The sequence below is a fragment of the Scyliorhinus torazame genome, chromosome 11 (genome assembly GCF_047496885.1).
Source record: "Scyliorhinus torazame isolate Kashiwa2021f chromosome 11, sScyTor2.1, whole genome shotgun sequence".
Lineage (NCBI taxonomy): Eukaryota > Metazoa > Chordata > Chondrichthyes > Carcharhiniformes > Scyliorhinidae > Scyliorhinus > Scyliorhinus torazame.
In genome coordinates, this window is record NC_092717.1 from 110,610,328 (window position 1) to 110,627,405 (window position 17,078).

General features: G+C 47.5%; 1 protein-coding gene across 2 annotated transcripts in view; it reads right to left on the reverse strand.

Moving 5' to 3' along the window:
- Positions 1-17,078, reverse strand: part of prex2 (phosphatidylinositol-3,4,5-trisphosphate-dependent Rac exchange factor 2) — an 825,781-nt gene that overhangs the window by 184,442 nt on the left and 624,261 nt on the right. The window lies entirely within an intron of this gene.

Below are 17,078 nucleotides of genomic sequence, written 5' to 3' on the forward strand. Positions count from 1 at the left end.
TGACTACGCTCCAGCAACACTTTCTTCACTGGCGGGGTTTTAGCCGCTCAGTCCCTTGATACTCTTAGCGCCATCCCCAGTGGCTCTATGGCCAAAGCAAACAGTAATGGGAGAGGGGACATCCTTGCCTCGTCCCTTGGTGCAGGTTAAAATAGTCCGACATCAGCCGATTTGTTCGTACACTCGCCACCGGTGCCTGGTACAACAACCGAACCCAATCAATGAAGCCTCGCCCAAACCTGAACCGCCCTAACACCTCCAACAAATAGTTCCACTCCACCCAGTCGAAGGCCTTATCTGCATCCATCGCGACCACTAATTAGCACAGTGGGCTAAACAGCTGGCTTGTAATGTAGAACAAGGCCAGCAGCACGGGTTCAATTCCCGTACCGGCCTCCACAAGCAGGCGCCGGAATGTGGCGACTAGGGACTTTCACAGTAACTTCATTGATGCCTACTTGTGACAATAAGCGATTATTATTATTACCTCCACCTCCCTTCCCTCTGAGGGCAGCATGATCACATTTAAGAGCCTTCTAACGTTAGCCGTTAGCTGCTGCCCTGTACAAATCCCGTCTGGTCATCCCTATCACCTCCGGGACATAATCTTCTATCCTTGAGGTCAAGATTTTAGCCAACAGTTTGGCATCTGTCTTGTTATGCTCTAGGCACAGCATAAGCGACTTCCTTGTGGTGCACTTGACAAAGCAAGGTTCAGACGTGGAGATAACTTCAACACGTTTATTAAACTATTTGCACTTCTCCTACTCGGGTTCGCCACTACTGTTAATCCTACTATAGCTACTCAGACTGACTAACCAGTCTGCTTCAATCCACGTGGTGGGTGTAATATTGAATCAACCCTGTGTCTGTACTCACTGACTGTCTCCACTGGAAAGGGTAAGATCATGTGGTTGTGTCCCATATATATGGGTTGGTGTAATGTCCTTCCCATGTCCACAAAGTATACTCCCGTATCAATTTTTTTATCTTGAACGGGGCTTTACTGGCGGGGGTGGTGGATACTGAGTATTCGGCGATTGCTATGTCGGACCACACCCCACACTGGCTGGATCTACGGGTGAGCAGGGAGGGTGGTCAGCGCCCGCAATGGAGATTGGACGTAGGACTGTTAGCGGACGAGGGGATGTGCGGGCGTGTGAGGGACTTCATCCAGAACTATCTGGAAATAAACGACATAGGGGCAGTCTCGGCAGCAACAATCCCAACCTCCCCTCAACAAACTTATCACCTGCTCGCCCCACCACTGCGCTTTAGTGAGCTAGCCTGCCCAGCTAGCCCATGGTGCCAAACATCCTACCCATTATTGTTCTCCCTCCCCCACCCGCTCGAACATACATATTCAAACCAGCACAGTCCCCAACAAACACACAGAAGAAAAAGAATCCACCCAACATCCCCCTACAAGAACCAAGTTGACTTACAGAACTGAGCAACGGCCCAAAAATCGATACAGAATGCACGCCAGGTACAGTTCAAAATGAAAATAAATTTTACAGAATGGATATAGCATTATCACCCCACAGTTCAGTGTCTTCAGTCACCTGCCAACCTTTTATCTTCGACAATGTCCATCTCCTTGTTCGGCGATCCAAAATAATGCTCCTGACCCGCATAGGTGACCCACAAACGAGCTGGATGTAGCATTCCAAACTTCACCCCCTTCTTGAAGCGGGCCTATTTTACTCTATTAAATTCCGCTCTTTTTTTGGCCGCACCCAGGTCCTGGTAGATGCGCAGCTTGCTGTTTTCCCACTTGCAGCTCCGTGTCTGCTTGGTCCACCGCAAAATCTGTTCCTTATCCAGGAACCGGTGCATTCGCACCACCATCACCCTCGGCGGCTCATTCACACGCGGATTCCTCGCAAGCGCTCTATCCGCTCTGTCCACTTCCAAGGGTCGAGCAAATGCCCCATCACCCATTAACTTTGCAAGCATTCTCACCACATATGCCCTTGCGTCCGATCCCTCGCTGCCCTCCGGGAGACCAACAATCCTCAAGTTCTGTCTACGGGACCTATTCTCCAGGTCCTCCACCTTCTCCTGCAGCCTTTTCTGGTGGTCCCTCATCAGCCCACCTCCGCCTCCAGCGCGGTTAGCTGGTCCCCGTGCTTGACCAGCTTCGCCTCCACCTTCTGAATCGCCAGTCCGTGGGCTTCCAGCCCCTGTTCCACCCGATCGAATGATGCCTTGACTGGGTCTAAACCTTCCTTCTTTTGCTTGGTGAAACTCTCCTGAATGAATTTCACCAACTGTACCATTGACCACTGGGCCTCCAAGCCAGGATCCTGCACCTCAGCCATGTTTTCCTGTGCTGTAGGTTCTGCACGCGCCTTCTTTGCTCGGCTATTTCTTCTTATAAGACTACTTCTGGTCCATGTCTCCATATACTGGTGGGGATTCCTCCTCATTATCTCACCCGCCACCGATTTTCCCAAGAAAATTCCGAAAAAGTCAGGAGATAAGGTCCAAAAGGTCCGTCGCGAGCGGGAGCTACCAAATACGCGACTTCCTGCTCCATGGCCGCCACTGGAAGTCCTTGAACTCAGAAAGTTAATACCAATCTTATTGAGATATTTAAAGTGACAGAGATTCAATAGGGCAAATACAGAAGAAATATTTTCACTGAGGGAGGAATCCAGAAGAAGATGGCATAATCTTTAAATTAAAGCTAGGCCATTGAGGAGTGAAATCAGGAGGCATCTTTTCACACGAGTGTTGTTGAAAGTCTCAAGCTCACTCCTCCAATGTCTCGAGGCACTTGATCAATGCAAATTTTGAAGACGGAAATCAATTTTTGTTTGGATAAGGATATCAAGGGATCTCGAGGAGAGGCCTTGCACTGGTGGCATAGCGGCCTCCATATTGCGCTTTGCTCTTTTTAGGATTCACTGCCGACTGTCCAAATGTAGCCTTGACCCCATTTAACTAGTATTTTGCTGAATTTATGATGCTCAAATTTGTTTTTCCTGTTCGCTGGCAACTTGACCAGAAGTCCTAAGCAGAACTGCTGAATGCCAGAGGATAAAATAAATATTTTCTTATTTAACCTGATGTGGAGCCAGTGAGAGCAGACATGTTTCTCGAGAGCAGTAGCGGACTTAAACTTTATGGGAACTCTTGCTCACCTGCATTTGCACCGCCCCTAATGATTGATTGATAGATTGATTTATTGTCACATGTACCGAAATACAGTGAAAAGTATTTTTCAGCGGCCAAGGGAATGTACATAAAGTACGTACATTATAGACAAAAAGAATGGTCGACAAGGTACATTGACAAATAGTATATCGACAAATAATGATCGGTTACAGTGCGGAACAAGGGCCAATCAAAGCAAATACATGAGCAAGAGCAGCACAGAGCATCGTGAATAGTGTTCTTAATGATGTCACTCTCCTCCCCCAGTGACATCATGTCCCATTCCTCAATTACAGCCCCCCACTCCCAACCCTGCCCATCCACACCCCACAGAACGCAAAGGCGCAAGCTACAAAAATCACCAAATTGATCACTCCTAAACTGCTTTAGCGCTGTTTAACTTGTAAAAACATGCCAGTAATTGCTGAATTGGTATCCAAGTGTACCTCTTGTCAGAATTGCAGTAATGGTGGTCAATATTGTGATGTGTATCTTGAGGCGAGAAAACGTAGAACTTGCTGATGAGCAAGCAGATGGAAAAATCAGCCAATTACATCATTGCAGCACAGGCCAGTGCAGAACAGAATGATCCAATCCAGAGTAGCAGCAAATACTTCAGTCAACAAATGCATAGGCTGCCATTCAGTATATTTCAGAGTTTCACTCAGTTTCAAAAGTTAACTTCTTTACTTCCTCTCACAAAATCAAAAATGTTACTGCCGTAGATTCACGTGAATGGAATGGCCTGTGAGTCCAAGTTCAATATCAATGGCTCTATCTGCAGAATTCCATTCTTTTCTGAAGGCCAGTCTTCAGAGCGATGGTGGTTAGAAATATCAGCGTGATACCAGCTGCAACATTATATCAGACCAGAAATGATCCATTTTGAAAACAGAATTTAAACATGAAAATATGGAAGATGGACAGATTTTTAAGATTTTCTTGCCTCATCCCTTGTTGGCATGACAATTTAGATAGCCATTTTTCAATATTTTTTATTCAGGAAATCATCAATTGCATCATTGTCGGTAAAATCTTGTAAAGGCACACTTTCAATCGCCAATATTGCTGAATCTGTCAAATTTTCCTGACTCACTGTACTTCACAAATAATTTAAAAAAATCTTTTTCAATAAAGAAAAAGAACTTTCACTGAAAGCATTTGTGACAGATATTGTTAAAAATATTTTCAGAATGATTGCCAGATTTGGAAAGGTTGCCTGCAAACTATCAAGTACAAATTCATACAGATAAGCTGATGATCTCAAAGCACAGAGCTCATCATTATCGATAAATTGAATGAATTGTTTAACTTCATCTTTAAAAAGATTTGCGTCGCTCTTCCCAGTAGAATTCACTTAATTTCTTACTGAAGCTTAGAGCATTCTAATCCAAAACTCTGTCGAAAAGCACGCAAAATAAAGCAACAGTTTTCTTCAGAGATTCACTTCTACTCTGCAATTGCACCTACTGTGTTGCAAATAACACTGACAGTCTATGATGATCTTCTCTTTCCATTTTAAAGTAATTGCATTGTCTCTAATTCATCAAAAAACAGCTTCCTGCATCATGTACGCATATCATCAGTGGGCAGCACGGTAGCACAGTGGTTAGCACAGTTGCTTCAGAGTTCCAGGGTCCCAGGTTTGATTCCCGGCTTGGATCACTGTCTGTGCGGAGTCTGCACGTTCTCCTCGTGGCTGCGTGGGTTTCCTCCGGGTGCTCCGGTTTCCTCACATAGTCCAAAGATCTGCAGGTTAGGTGGATTGGCTATTCTAAATTGCCCTTAGTGGTTAAAAGGTTAGGTGGGGTTACAGGGATAGGTTGGAAGTGTGGGACGTCCGGTTGGGGCTATGCCTAGGTAGGTCACACGTTCGGCAGCTCCCGCCGGGAACGGGCTTTTGGGCTCTCCAGAGGGGCCCCAACGGCAATTGTTCGACGGCTTCCAGTGTGGGAAGGTGACAGCAAGGTCCCCCCGACATTATATGGATTGGACCAGGAGTGGAGCGGTTAAAAAAGTGATCCTGGGGCAGTGAAAAGTGCGAGGGAGGAAAAGCAAGATGGCGGCGGGTGGAGACCAAGCAGCGTGGGCGCAGTGGTCGCAGGAGCAGCAGGAGTTTCTTAAACGCTGCTTTGAGGAGCTGAAGACAGAAATGCTGGCGCCAATGAAGGCGGCGATTGAGAAGCTTGTGGAGACCCAGAAGGCCCAAGAGGCGGCAATCCGGGAGGTGCGGCAAAAAGCCTCAGAGAACGAGGATGAGATCTTGGGCCTGGCGGTGAAGGTGGAGGCGCACGAGGCGCTGCACAAGAGGTGGGCGGAAAAATTCGAGGACCTGGAGAATAGGTCGAGGAGGAAGAATCTTCGGATTCTGGGTCTCCCTGAAGGAGTGGAGGGGCCCGATGCCAGGGCATATATGAGCACGATGCTCAATTCGCTGATGGGCGCGGGAGCTTTCCCGAGGCCCCTGGAGCTGGATGGGGCTCATCGGGTCCTGGCAAGGAGACCCAAAGCCAATGAGCCGCCAAGGGCTGTAGTGGTGAGGTTCCACCGCTTTATGGACAGAGAGTGTGTCCTGAGATGGGCCAAAAAAGAGCGGAGCAGCAGGTGGGAGAACACGGAGATCCGAATTTACCAGGTAAGGAGTGCGGAGGTGGCTAAGAAGAGAGCTGGCTTTAACCGGGCTAAGGCGGTGCTCCATCGGAAGGGGGTGAAGTTCGGTATGCTGCAGCCAGCTCGATTGTGGGTCACGTTCTAAGATCGGCACCACTATTTTGAAATGCCCGATGAGGCATGGAACTTTGTACAGACTGAAAAGTTGGACTCAAATTGAGGGTTTGTCGTGGGGGGATGTTGACTGTGTTCACGGTGTGTATTACGTTTGGGGAATGTTCTTTTGGTTTGAGTGCTGGGTGGGGATGGGTGAACGGATTTGATGTGGGGGCTGTGGGAGAGTGTGGGCATCGGTGTTGGAGGGGCAGGCCCCCACGGAGGAAGAGGGGGAGTGGAGGCCCAGGGATGGGGAGTTGGGATGAGGCCGCAAAAAGGAGCTGCGCCAGAGGGGGCGGGGCCGGCTCAGGAAAGCGTGGGCTTTTCCCCGCGTTAGGGAAGGATGGGGGTGGGGCCGGGGGGAAGTGCGGTGCTGGAGAGGAGCGCACATGGACTGCCAAGGGGATGGGAGATTCTCACACTGGGGGGTCGATGGAATGGTGGGAGAGGCTGGGGTCAACAGGAGTCAGCTGACTTACGGGAGTGTCATGGGGGGAGCAAAGTGGCTAGATGTGGATCTAGCGGGGGTGGGGGGGGGCGGACAGGGTTGCTGCTGCATTGGCCAAAGGGGAGCTGGAAGTAGGAGGTGTAGTCGGGGCGGGTGTCCGCCGCCTGGGGGACTGGAGGGTGCGGGAGGCGCGGGCACGTGGCTGGCCTAGAAAAGGAGATGGCTAGTCGGCAGCGGAGGGGGGGGGGGCGGCAAATAGCCCCCCGATCCGGCTGGTAACTTGGAATGTGAGGGGCCTGAACGGGCCGGTCAAGAGGGCACGGGTGTTCGCGCACTTAAAGGGACTGAAGGCAGACGTGGTTATGCTCCAGGAGACACATCTGAAGGTGGCAGATCAGGTTAGGCTGAGAAAGGGATGGGTACGGCAGGTCTTTCATTCAGGGCTGGACGCGAAGAACAGAGGGGTTGCAATACTGGTGGGGAAGCGGGTGTCGTTTGAGGCACTGAATATTGTAGTGGATAATGGAGGTCGATATGTGATGGTGAGCGGTAGGTTGCAGGGGGTGCAGGTGGCACTGGTGAACTTATATGCCCCGAATTGGGATGATGCCGGATTTATGAAACGCATGCTGGGTCGGATTCCGGATCTGGAGGTAGGAAGCTTGATAATCGGGGGGGGGGGGGGGGGGGGGGGGGGGGGAATATTCGGCCATAGCCATCTCGGACCACGCCCCGCATTGGGTGGAGCTGGAGTTGGGGAGGAGAGGGACCAGCGCCCGCTGTGGCGTCTTGATGTGGGACTATTGGTGGATGAGGGGGTGTGCGAGCGGGTGCGGGAGTGTATTGAAAGATATTTGGAGGCCAACGACAACGGGGAGGTGCAGGTGGGGGTAGTCTGGGAGGCGCTGAAGGCGGTGGTCAGGGGAGAGCTAATCTCCATTAGGGCCCACAGGGAGAAGAGGGAGGGGATGGAGAGGGAGAGGTTGGTGGGGGAGATTTTAAGGGTGGACAGGAGGTAATCAGAGGCCCCCGAGGAGGGGGTACTCAGGGAGCGACGGAACCTCCAGACGGAGTTCGACCTGTTGACGACGGGGAAAGCAGAGGCACAGTGGAGGAAAGCGCAGGGTGCGGCATATGAGTATGGGGAGAAGGCGAGTCGGATGCTGGCACATCAGCTTCGTAAGAGGGAGGCAGCGAGGGAGATTGGTGGAGTTAAGGATAGAGGGGGGAATACGGTGCGGAGTGCGGTGAGAATAAGCAAGGTATTTCGGGACTTCTATGGGGATCTGTACAGGTCTGAGCCCCCAGCGGAGGAAGAGTGGATGCGACGATTCCTGGATCAGCTGAGGTTCCTGAGGGTGGAGGAGGAGGAGGTGGCTGGTTTGGGGGTGCCGGTTGGGCTGGAGGAGCTGGTTAAAGGATTGGGGAGCATAAGAACATAAGAACTAGGAGAAGGAGTAGGCCATCTGGCCCCTTGAGCCTACTCCACCATTCAATGAGATCATGGCTGATCTTTTGTGGACTCAGCTCCACTTTCCGGCCCGAACACCATAACCTAAAATCCCTTTATTCTTCAAAAAACTATCTATCTTTATCTTAAAAACATTTAATGAAGGAGCCTCTACTGCTTCACTGGGCAAGGAATTCCATAGATTCACAACCCTTTGGGTGAAGAAGTTCCTCCTAAACTCAGTCCTAAATCTACTTCCCCTTATTTTGAGGCTATGCCCCCTAGTTCTGCTTTCACCCGCCAGTGGAAACAACCTGCCCGCATCTATCCTATCTATTCCCTTCATAATCTTATATGTTTCTATAAGATCCCCCCTCATCCTTCTAAATTCCAATGAGTACAGTCCCAGTCTATTCAACCTCTCCTCGTAATCCAACCCCTTCAGCTCTGGGATTAACCTAGTGAATCTCCTCTGCAAACCCTCCAGTGCCAGTACGTCCTTTCTCAAGTAAGGAGACCAAAACTGAACACAATACTCCAGGTGTGGCCTCACTAACACCTTATACAATTGCAGCAGAACCTCCCTAGTCTTAAACTCCATCCCTCTAGCAATGAAGGACAAAATTCCATTTGCCTTTCATGCACTAGCACACCCAGGTCTCTCTGCACAGCAGCATGTTTTAACATTTTATCATTTAAATAATAATCCCTTTCGCTGTTATTCCTACCAAAATGGATAACCTGACATTTGTCAACATTGTATTCCATCTGCCAGACCCTAGCCCATTCACTTAGCCTATCCAAATCCCTCGGCACACTTCCAGTATCCTCTGCACTTTTTGCTTTACCACTTCTCTTAGTGTCGTCTGCAAACTTGGACACATTGCCCTTGGTCCCCAACTCCAAATCATCTTATGTAAATTGTGAACAGTTGTGGGCCCAACACTAATCCCTGAGGGACACCACTAGCTACTGATTGCCAACCAGAGAAACATCCATTAATCCCCACTCTTTGCTTTCTATTAATTAACCAATCCTCTATCCATGCTACTACTTTCCCCTTAATGCCATGCATCTTTATCTTATGCAGCAACCTTTTGTGTGGCAACTTGTCAAAGGCTTTCTGGAAATCCAGATGTACCACATCCATTGGCTCCCCGTTATCTGCCGCACTGTTAATGTCCTCAAAAAATTCCACTAAATTAGTTAGGCATGACCTGCCCTTTATGAACCCATGCTGCGTCTGCCCAATGGGACAATTTCCATCCAGATGCCTCACTATTTCTTCCTTGATGATAGATTCCAGAATCTTCCCTACTACCGAAGTTTAGCTCACTGGCCTATAATTACCCGCTTTCTGCCTACCTCCTTTTTTAAACAGTGGTGTCACGTTTGCTAATTTCCAATCCGCCGGGACCACCCCAGAGTCTAGTGAATTTTGGTAAATTATCACTAGTGCATTTGCAATTTCCCTAGCCATCTCTTTTAGCACTCTGGGATGCATTCCATCAGGTCCAGGAGACTTGCCTATCTTTAGCCCCATTAGCTTGCCCATCACTACCTCCTTGGTGATAACAATCCTCTCAAGGTCCTCACCTGTCATAGCCTCATTTCCATCAGTCACTGGCATGTTATTTGTGTCTTCCACTGTGAAGACCGACCCAAAAAACCTGTTCAGTTCCTCAGCCATTTCCTCATCTCCCATTATTAAATCTCCCTTCTCATCCTCTAAAGGACCAATATTTACCTTAGCCACTCTTTTGTTTTATGTATTTGTAGAAATTTTTACTATCTGTTTTTATATTCTGAGCAAGTTTACTCTCATAATCTATCTTACTCTTCTTTATAGCTTTTTTAGTAGCTTTCTGTTGCCCCCTAAAGATTTCCCAGTCCGCTAGTCTCCCACTGATCTTTGCTACTTTGTATGTTTTTTCCTTCAATTTGATACTCTCCCTTATTTCCCTAGATACCCATGGTCGATTTTCCCTCTTTTTACCGTCCTTCCTTTTTGTTGGTATAAACCTTTGCTGAGCACTGTGAAAAATCACTTGGAAGGTTCTCCACTGTTCCTCAACTGTTTCACCATAAAGTCTTTGCTCCCAGTCTACCTTAGCTAGTTCTTCTCTCATCCCATTGTAATCTCCTTTGTTTAAGCACAAAACACTAGTGCTTGATTTTACCTTCTCACCCTCCATCTGTATTTTAAATTCCACCATATTGTGATCGCTCCTTCTGAGAGGATCCCTAACTATGAGATCCTGAATCAATCCTGTTTCATTACACAGGACCAGATCTAGGACCGCTTGTTCCCTCGTAGGTTCCATTACATACTGTTCTAGGAAACTATCGCGGATACATTCTATAAACTCCTCCTCAAGGCTGCCTTGACCGACCTGGTTAAACCAATCGACATGTAGATTAAAATCCCCCATGATAACTGCTGTACCATTTCTACATGCATCAGTTATTTCTTTGTTTGTTGCCTGCCCCACCATAATGTTACTATTTGGTGGCCTATAGATTACTCCTATCAGTGACTTTTTCGCCTTACTATTCCTGATTTCCACCCAAATGGATTCAACCTTATCCTCCATAGCACCGATGTCATCCCTTACTGTTGCCCGGATGTCATCCTTAAATAACAGAGCTACACCACCTCCCTTACCATCCACTCTGTCCTTCCGAAAGGTTTGATACCCTCGGATATTTAACTCCCAGTCGTGACCATCCTTTAACCATGTTTCAGTAATGGTCACTAAATCATAGTCATTCACGATGATTTGCGCCATCAACTCATTTACCTTATTCCGAATACTACGAGCATTCAGGTAAAGTACACTTATGTTGGCTTTTTTACCTCTGTTCTGAATCTTAACACCTCTCCTAAGTTATATTTCCTCTTAACCTTTCTCCTAATTTTCCTTGTTGTTGAACCCATATCTTCATGTAACAACCTGCCACTTTTACAAACACGCTTACCATTAATGTTTTCACTTCCCGTTTTATTTCTTTTAGTATTCCTGCTCCTTTTCACTGAGCTCCCCTCAGTCACTGTACCTTGTACTGTCGCTCTTTTTGATTTTTGACGATGGCTTCTCTGCCTTACACTTTCCCCTTACTGCCTTTTGTTTCTGCCCCTGTTTTACTACTTTCCAACTTCCTGCATCGGTTCCCATCCCCCTGCCACATTAGTTTAAACTCTCCCCAACAGCTCTAGCAAACAGGCGGGGAAGGCCCCGGGGCCGGATGGGTTACCGGTTGAATTCTACAGGAAATACATGGACCTGCTGGGCCCGTTGCTGGTGAGGACTTTCAATAAGGCGAGGGAGGGGGGGACCTTGCCCCCGACAATGTCTAGGGCTCTGATTTCTTTGATCCTGAAGCAGGACAAGGATCCACTGCAATGTGGGTCGTATAGACCAATCTCGTTCCTCAATGTTGATACTGGTGAAGGTGCTGGTTACGAGAATTGAGGACTATGTCCCGGGGGTGATTCATGAGAACCAGACGGGATTTGTGAAGGGTAGGCAATTAAATACAAATGTGCGGAGGCTCCTCAATGTGATTATGATGCCCCCGGTGGAGGGGGAAGCGGAGGTAGTGGCAGCTATGGACGCGGAGAAGGCCTTTGACCGGGTGGAGTGGGAGTATCTTTGGGAAGTGTTGCAGAGGTTTGGGTTCGGGGAGGGGTTCATCAGTTGGGTCAGGTTGCTATATAGAGCCCCGGTGGCGAGTGTGGCTACGAATCGGCGGAGGTCGGAGTACTTTCGGCTGTACTGCGGGATGAGGCAGGGGTGCCCCCTATTCCCCTTGTTGTTTGCACTGGCAATTGAGCCTCTGGCCATGGCACTGAGGGAGTCCAGGAAATGGAGGGGACTGGTCCGGGGGGGAGAGGAACACCGGGTGTCGTTGTCTGCTGATGACCTGTTGCTGTATGTGGCAGATCCAGTGGAGGGGATGGCGGAGATCATGCGGATCCTAAGGGAGTTTGGGGACTTTTCGGGGTATAAACTCAACGTAGGCAAGAGTGAGCTCTTTGTGGTGCATCCAGGGGACCAGGGAAGGGGGATAGACGAGCTACCGCTGAAGAGAGCGGAAAGGAGCTTTCGGTATCTAGGGATCCAAGTAGCTAGGAGTTGGGGGGCCCTGCACAGGCTCAATTTGACGCGGTTGGTGGAGCAGATGGAGGAGGATTTTAAAAGATGGGATATGCTGCCACTCTCGCTAGCGGGTAGGGTGCAGTCGGTAAAAATGACGGTCCTCCCGAGGTTTCTCTTTGTGTCCCAGTGCCTTCCCATTATGATCCCCAAGGCCTTTTTCAAACGGGTAAGTAGGAGCATCATGGGTTTTGTGTGGGCGAATAAACCCCGAGGGTGAAGAGAGTGTTTCTGGAGCGTAGCAGGGACAGGGGGGGCTGGCGCTGCCGAATTCATGCGGCTATTATTGGGCAGCCAATGTGGCGATGATCCGTAATGGAGGGAGAGGCGGTGGCGTGGAATAGGTTAGAGATGGCGTCCTGTGTGGGCACGAGCCTGAGGGCGCTGGTGACGGCACCGTTGCCGCTCTCGCCGACAAGGTATATCACGAGTCCAGTGGTGGCGGCGACGCTGAAGATCTGGGGGCAGTGGAGGCGACACAGGGGTGAGGTGGGAGCCTCAGTTTGGTCCCCAATTCGGGAGAATCACCGGTTCGTCCCGGGAAGGATGGTTGGGGGGTTTCGGAGCTGGCATCGGGCAGGGATTAGAAGAATGGGGGACCTGTTCATCGATGGGACGTTTGCGAGCCTAGGGGCGCTGGAGGAGAAGTTTGGGCTACCCCCGGGAAACGCTTTCAGGTACATGCAAGTGAGGGCGTTTGTGAGGCGGCAGGTGAGGGAATTCCCACTGCTCCCGGCACAGGGGATTCAGGACAGGGTGATTTTGGGTGTATGGGTTGGAGAAGGCAAAGTTTCGGCGATTTACCAGGAGCTGAAGGAAGAGGAGTAGGCCTCGGTGGAGGAGTTAAAGGGCAAGTGGGAGTAGGAGCTGGGGGAGGAGATAGATGAGGGTCTGTGGGCCGATGCCCTGAGTAGGGTTAATTCTTCCTTGTATCATGTATAATAATTGTTCAAAGTTACTCACAGAGCGCATATGACAGGGGCAAGTTTGTGTAGGTTCTTTGGGGTGGAGGACAGATGTGGGAGGTGCTCGGGAATCGCGGCAAATCACGTCCATATGTTCTGGTCGTGCCAGTCACTGGATGGGTTTTGTGAGGACTATGCCCAAGATGGTGAAAGCCCGTGTCAAGCCGAGGCTGGGGTTGGCATTATTTGGGTTAACGGACGAGCCGGGAGTGCAGGAGGGGAAAGAGGCCCGTATTCTGGCCTTTGCGTCCCTGGTAGCCCGGCGGAGGATTTTGCTATTACGGAAAGATGCGAAGCCCCCTAGTGTGGAAGCCTGGATAAACGAATTGGCAGGGTTCATGAAGCTGGCGAGGATAAAGTTTGCCTTGCGAGGGTCTGTGCAGGGGCTCCTCAGGCAGTGGCAACCGTTCCTAGACTATCTCGCGGAGCGTTTGGAGGAGGTCAGCAGCAGCCCAGGGCCGGAGGGAGGAGAAGGAGGGGGAGGTGGGGGGGGAGTGGGTTCTTTTGGAGGGGCGTTTGGGTGGGTGGGGGGGATTTCCCTCTTGGTGTTTTTAAATGTCATATAGGGGGGTTATTGTATATGGGGAAAATCCAATGTATAATTTTTGATTGTTGTGTTCTTGTTTCTTTCTTTTTGTTGGGGGGGGGTTGAAAATTTGTTGAAAAATTTGAATAAATATATTTTTTTTTCAAAAAGGTTGGAAATGTGGGCTTAAGTGAGATACTCTTTCCAAGAGCCGGTGCAGACTCAATGGGCCAAATGGCCTCCTTCTGCACTGTAAATTCTATGAAATATATGAAATCAGACGCACCTGTATTTTATGCTCATGCCAGTGCCTCTGCTTCCACCGGGTAGCTATAAACAGTTTCAACTTCCATGACAAAACTTTTAACTGAGACTAACAATTGTACTGCATTCTATAAAGTTGTATCTACATTTTGCAAGGATTTACGGTTGCCATTAATTCTTTTAAATAAACAGTTCTACAAAACAGTAAAAAGAGCAATATTGTAGTTTTCAAACTTCTCTGCTAAGGATTTTACTTTCGCATTCACACATAATTTTTCTGAATTTGATGTGGCTATGTCTGATAAAATTTCCTTACTATCAACAAAGTTCATTTCCAACCCAAAATAGCATCTATACAAGCAGACTACCTGGTGTCACAAATTAATTTGACCATCAAATGTTTTTCATTTGCCTGCTCCAAGCATGATTGCAACATATTCCACCAATGCGAAGAAACCTAAAAAAAAGCTATACACATTTGAACAAAGTAAAAAAAAATGTTCAGCTTCCTCACAGGATTCAGCTGCAGCGTTGCAAATTAAATTCAAGGAGTGAGTTGAACATGGGATGAATAATGAACAGGGGCTTGCATTGTTCAGTCCTGCTAGTAGACCAGAATGTTTTCCTGCCATATTCGCAGCATTATCGAAGGTCTGTTCATGACAATTTTTGATTTTCGAACCTAATTTTGCAATCATTTCCAAAACAGTTGTCTTCAGACACTCAGAAGTGTGATATTGTAGCTGGACAAAACAAAGAGATCGCTCTACATCTTCACCACTAATGGTCACATATTTTAATATTAATTGGTCCACATGACTCACATCTGGTGTTGAATCAACTATTATTAAATAGTACTTGGCATCTTTTACTTCATTAGTGAATTTGTTTCTGAACCACTTTGGAAGTTTCATGATCAGCAATATCACTTCCACCATTTCTCCAGTTAGAGTACCCGTCGGCGAATGCGTGTTTCCCTTCACTAGGGTCAGGGAATAATTTGCAAACTTAACAGTAGACTTGCTTAAAGGTTTTTTAAAAAAATCAACCAATTTCTAATTTCTCTTCACCCTCAGAAAAAGGGACTTATGAAGACTTCTAACCTTCTTTCAGCTTCCACCCTCAAACTCTTTTCTCAAGGTTTCCATATTATGTATGTTTTCTGGTTTATTTGATACCAAATATTCTATCATACCCAGTGGAACAGATTTTGGCCATAAGGCAAAGCCTTCAGGATGGTTTCTGCCCTCAATTCAACAGACAAAATGTCCTGTAGTCCCATTGCCATCTCAGGGTCCACTTCTTGCTATTCAGGTGATGGGGCACCTTCATAAATCGGCACGTCTAAGTCATCAGATAGTTCACCCATATTTTTGGTCGATGAGGATGAATCCGTTTGTGATTTTAAAACTTTTAAAAGTAAAATGACATACTGTCTTTTTACCTAGCTTCGTCCTGTTGCCTCGCCTTCAATTCCCTGCATTTTTGGCTGCCAGGTTGATAGTGTCGCTTCATATGAACTCATCTTTCTTCGTCACCATACTACCAGAAAGATGTGGAGGTTTTGGAGAGGGTGCAGAGGAGGTTTACCAGGATGTTGCCTGGTCTGGAGGGTGTTAGCTATGTGTTGAGGCTGAATAGAGTCAGACCGTTTTCATTAGAAAGACGGAGGCTGTGGGGTGACCTGATAGAGGTCCACAAGCTTATGAAGGGCATGGATAGAGTGGATGGGCAGGCACTCTTTCCCAGGGTGGAAGGGTCAGTCACCAGGGGGCATAGGTTTAAGGTCCGTGGGGCAAAGTTTAGAGATGTGCGAGGCAGTTTATTTACATAGAGGGTGGTGAGTGCCTGGAACGCGTTGCCAGGGGAAGTTGTGGAAGCAGATACATTATTGGTGTTCAAAAGGCATCTTGACAAACACATGGATAGGATGGGTATAGAAGGATATGGCACAAGGAAGTGCTGAGGGTTTTGGCAAAGGTTGGTATCATGACCAGTACAGGCTTGAAGGGCCGAAGGGCCTGTCCCTGTGCTGTATTGTTCTTTGTCCATCTTACAATCAGAGGATCGAGGAGTTCCGAGAGAGTGCACAAACTATATTGTGCCAGTAACAGGTACAACAATAGCAAACATTAATTCATCAGAGAGTACTGTTGCCCCATTTTCCTGCACTGCTGGCTCACCTCACTTTAATTCCCGCTTTACCATTGTCATGTGAGAGTACCTTTAAGAAATGGATGTTTAAGCAATGTACCTTTAAGAAATTGAGCTGATCATATTACTGAATGCATTTGACTGCCTGAAAGCTGTGGTAACCGATGCTCCTGTATTGGTGAATTGCAAGGGACTCTGTGATCAGATTGAACTGAAGAATCTAACTTTAAAGAGAAATGCCGAGGGGGGGAGGAATGGATGGATCGTGCAGAGACTTTCTTGTTCAAAGAGACTATCAATCGCGAAGAATTTCGGTTGGAGGAAGAACGGGGAAAAAAAATGGACTATATTATTATACCCGTTTGCGTGTGTTGTTTTTTTTGAACCGGTAAAATGTTTTTACTGTGTGCATTTCTTAATTGATGGTGCAAAGGTGAAAAATGAAACCATCTTGAAGTTGATGGTTTATTTTTTTTTCTTGGGGGGAGGTGTCATGTGAGAGTACCTTTAAGAAATTGATGTTTAAGCAATGTACCTCTAAGAAACGGAGCTGATCATATTACTGAAGTGATGTCAGAGTGTGGGGGGAGCTGAGCTCACTTCTGCTTTTTTGAGTTTCAGTTTGAGAACGCAGCTGGGAGTGTCTGTGTGTTTTGCTGTGAGCTGCATGAAGAAACACAGAGCTGGTCTGTTGATTTCTGCAATCCAAAGACTATAAATATATTGAATGTAACCTAATGTGCTCCTATTTTTGAAGGTCTGAAGTCTTTTGGATGTTTAAAGGAACAGTTTGAAGGATTATTTAGTGTTCTAGTCTTTTGGGGTTATCTTTGAAGTAATGGGTGCTAAGATATTCAATGTTTGTTTTTAAAAGGTTAACTTGAGTTCATAGAATAAATATTGTTTAGTTTTAAAAACCACTTGTCCATTTTTGCTGTATCACACCTGGAGAGTATGCCGTCTGCTTCCCACACCACAATCTATTAAAAGTTGTGGTTCGGTTGAACTCCATGAAACACTTTGGGGTTCTTTAAACCCGGACCCATAACACCATGAGGAACTTCTGCTGGAACGAGGGATTATATAACTCCCCAAGATTATTTGTTTCATGTATTTCTTGTAAAGGCATGATTAATTATATTTTCTACATTGCAAAAGATTTATGTAAGCAAACCAGAAGGTTGTT